The sequence below is a fragment of the Physella acuta genome, unplaced genomic scaffold (genome assembly GCF_028476545.2).
Source record: "Physella acuta isolate Inbredline_101_S28 unplaced genomic scaffold, ASM2847654v3 ptg000486l, whole genome shotgun sequence".
Lineage (NCBI taxonomy): Eukaryota > Metazoa > Mollusca > Gastropoda > Physidae > Physella > Physella acuta.
Genome location: NW_026732005.1, coordinates 458,303 through 462,500, shown reverse-complemented (window position 1 = coordinate 462,500; position 4,198 = coordinate 458,303). Strand labels below are relative to the sequence as shown.

At 37.0% G+C, this 4,198-nt stretch overlaps 1 protein-coding gene across 1 annotated transcript in view; it reads right to left on the bottom strand.

Annotated features, from left to right (window-relative positions):
* Nucleotides 1-299, bottom strand: part of LOC131944203 (lamin-B2) — a 16,645-nt gene extending 16,346 nt beyond the window's left edge. The window contains exon 1 of the mRNA XM_059304735.1: nucleotides 224-299. The gene's annotated coding sequence lies outside the window, so the exon portion shown is untranslated. The remainder of the gene's footprint in view (nucleotides 1-223) is intronic.
* Between the last annotated feature and the right edge of the window lie 3,899 nt (nucleotides 300-4,198).

Here is a 4,198-nt window from a genome sequence, read left to right as displayed (position 1 = left end):
TCTAGATCTATATGGGTACTTTTATATTTTACTGTACCAGATCTAAATCTAGACTAGAATCTAGATCTAGATCTAGAATCTATTTGTTTTATTAAAATAAAATCTATTGTCTATGTTAGCGAATAGATATATGTATTTCCGTTGTGTATAAAATTAGTAAAAAAAAATAAGAATACAACTTTGAAATGTAAAACATCAAAGTTTCTTGATTCTACGAACAAACCTTCAAGAAAAAAATGCAGAGCCCTATCTTTGTTGTGACGTCGATCTTCGACAATGAGAATGACGTTCATTATAACTTCGCACCAGTGCGGAATGGTGCTAGCTTCCCGAGCAACCAGCAAAATGCCTAGAGTCGTGGTGCTTGGGTGGTGCGTACATTCAGTTAACAATATATTAAACTCGTTGACAATTGCTGTCATTCAGTACATAAATTACTGTACATGTTGACAATTGCTGTCATTCAGTACATAATCTACTGTACATGTTGACAATTGCTGTCATTCAGTACATAATCTGCTGTACATGTTGATGTCACAGTGATAATTAAAGTACTGCTATAAAACGTAACCCTAGTTTAAACTCACCCCTAACTAAACACCTTTACAAACCTTGCCGTAACCAATACATTGTAAATCATCGCTGGTCGGGTTATCTAGCGTTATTGTTTATACTTTATTTTTACAAGCTTTTATTTAACTTGCTGCCTCTGTCTTTCGTCTGTCGTGCTTAGTCTGTCATCAATCTGAACTGGCGAGCAGAATTTCGACCACTTCTAATCCGCCGATTCGTTTCAAACTTGGCACGTGGGGTACAGCCCATCTCCCATTGTCAGTATGATGTTGGTGTCCTGTTATAAATGTGCTGTGGTTCCAAGCAACACTATGAACAGTGTTTCTTCCAGACTTTTTTCTCCGGGGGGAACTTGAAATTTTCCGGGGGGGACGGAGTAAAATTTCCGGGGGGGGGGGGGGGGGTGAACACTGTTAAAAGTATGTATTTTCTATATAAACTTTCTATTCGTTCGTGGGGCAGTAGACTTTCTTCGGGGGCTCAAGGTGTGTCCATGTCAACTTTCGTGGTCTCAAGGTGTGTCCATGTCAACTTTCGTGGGCTCAAGGTGTGTCCATGTCAACTTTCGCGTCGAATTCAGCATTCGGGCAGTTTCTGGCGATCTAGGCCAAAGACACGGCAAGTTTCAATGACAAGTTTTAGTAGCTGTCATTGAATCTTGCCACGACAATGTCTCGTAGGTTTTAAATTCGTTCTTCAGTGATTGATTTTCTACCTGGGTGTTACCCTCGGCACTGAAGAAAAATAGCAGACGAACAAAACTTGTTTGTTAGACGACCACGTCTGACGTATAAGCAGTCTTAAGGCCGTCTCATTCTTTACGTTTACGATCACAACCAATAGCTCGACGTCACCCGATCACAAGGACATACCTGGGATCGAGACCTGGCTAGGCGTGTCTGGTACACGTGACCAAAAGGGATGGAAGTACGGGTTGGCCTCAAAGTACCAGGTATCTCACATGAAGTTTCCATGGGGTATTGTTAAAATGGTATAATTTAAGCTTGACTCGACAGTGTGTAGAAAGTGGTAGTCTTGACCACTGCTACCATCTTCTGCTGTATTCTGCTATTTCTAGAATATCTTACTATCTTCTTCTTTCTTCGGCTATCTTATTAACATATTGACTGAGTTTATATTTTGTTTTTAAAAAAAAATAAAAAAATATTTAACCTTATTTTAAAAAATATTTATTAGTTGCTTTAACTTATAATAAAAGTATTTTTTTTTTAACATTTCGGACACATTTTGTAATGAATACACTATAATGTTATATCAGACATTATGATTCATTATATGCTGGACCCCAACTGTAGACCCGTCGTGTGCTCTACACAAGAACCGTGACGTTGAGTTCACACAGGAACAGTGTCCTCATGTCGCAGCCTGCGTCGATCAGGAGGGGGAAATAGGGGTGGGAACTGACACACCTCTCTGTGTTGTAGCCGTTGTTGGGATCGCCTAGACACAAATGTACACAAAAAATTACATTTTCTAAGTAAACTATAAGGCAAGCACAGTGAAGATACAGACCTTCATGAACAAATGCCTTAGATTTTGAAATTGAGATGGCAGGACAAAGTGCCGAACATAGAATTGTGGAGAAAAAAAAAACACAGGAGCCTATGACTGTGCAAATAAGAAGGAGGAAGCGGCGCTGGGTGGGACACGCGCTGCGAAAGGCTCACACAAATGTGACACGCCTAGCGCTTGAGTGGAACCCCCAGGGAAAGCGGAACAGAGTCCGCCCAAGACAGACCTGGAGTCTTCTCGAAGAACTGAAGCCAACAAGGATGTCTTGGGTAATTGCGAAATTAATAGCAGGGGGTCGGATGAAATAAAAGGAAATGGTGGAGGCCCTTTGTTCCATAAGGAGCAAAGAGGACTTAATCAAGTCAACAAAACATGTTGGTGAAAAGCATCACAAAACTGGTCAAAATATTATTTTTTTTAAAGTTGACCATTTAAATTAGCCTTTTAATTTTTTACTACAGTACATTAGTGTCAACTTATTCGTTTATACTACAACAAAATTGTAAATAATAAAATAGAAGTAAATAAAAAAAAATTCATAAAAAACGTTTTAATAACAAGCTTTTATGTAATGATGCACTAAAAAGTAGAAAATAAATTATAGACTACTATTTAAATAACTATAAAGAAAAGCGTGGGTCACTTTAGTATCTATTGGATACCTTTACTAATGTTAAGGAAGACACCCACGCTTTTCTTTATAGTTATTTAAATAGTAGTCTATAATTTATTTTCTACTTTTTAGTGCATCATTACATAAAAGCTTGTTATTAAAACGTTTTTTATGAATTTTTTTTTCAGTACTTTACATGTTTTATCTACAATAGAGTTACATGACTAAAAACCATTGCGCGCCTACTGAATATCACGTTCAGTAGGCGCGCAATGGTTTTTGAACGCAGCCATTACGTGGTCGTGATGGCGCAGCTATTGAAGGTGATGACGCGTGTGGTGTGGTTGGCTAGACATGCCTACTAATTCGGTCCAAATTTTAATTAATTCATAAAAAATCAATTAGGCATCCAATTAAGTCAAATTTAGTTTCAGATTGCATTGTCTTCATGTCTTGACCCACGTGCCAACTGTGAATCGTGTCGGTCAAGTAGAACTGTCCGAATTTTCACTCCTGCGTTTCCGTCTAGACTGACGACTGACGACAGACTGACGAGGAAGTGAGTTAAATAAAAGCTTGTAAAAAAATTCATAAAAAACGTTTTAATAACAAGCTTTTATGTAATGATGCACTAAAAAGTAGAAAATAAATTATAGACTACTATTTAAATAACTATAAAGAAAAGCGTGGGTCACTTTAGTATCTATTGGATACCTTTACTAATGTTAAGGAAGACACCCACGCTTTTCTTTATAGTTATTTAAATAGTAGTCTATAATTTATTTTCTACTTTTTAGTGCATCATTACATAAAAGCTTGTTATTAAAACGTTTTTTATGAATTTTTTTTCAGTACTTTACATGTTTTATCTACAATAGAGTTACATGACTAAAAACCATTGCGCGCCTACTGAATATCACGTTCAGTAGGCGCGCAATGGTTTTTGAACGCAGCCATTACGTGGTCGTGATGGCGCAGCTATTGATGACGCGTGTGGTGTGGTTGGCTAGACATGCCTACTAATTCGGTCCAAATTTTAATTAATTCATAAAAAATCAATTAGGCATCCAATTAAGTCAAATTTAGTTTCAGATTGCATTGTCTTCATGTCTTGACCCACGTGCCAACTGTGAATCGTGTCGGTCAAGTAGAACTGTCCGAATTTTCACTCCTGCGTTTCCGTCTAGACTGACGACTGACGACAGACAGAATGACGAGGAAGTGAGTTAAATAAAAGCTTGTAAAAAAAAATTCATAAAAAACGTTTTAATAACAAGCTTTTATGTAATGATGCACTAAAAAGTAGAAAATAAATTATAGACTACTATTTAAATAACTATAAAGAAAAGCGTGGGTCACTTTAGTATCTATTGGATACCTTTACTAATGTTAAGGAAGACACCCACGCTTTTCTTTATAGTTATTTAAATAGTAGTCTATAATTTATTTTCTACTTTTTAGTGCATCATTACATAAAAG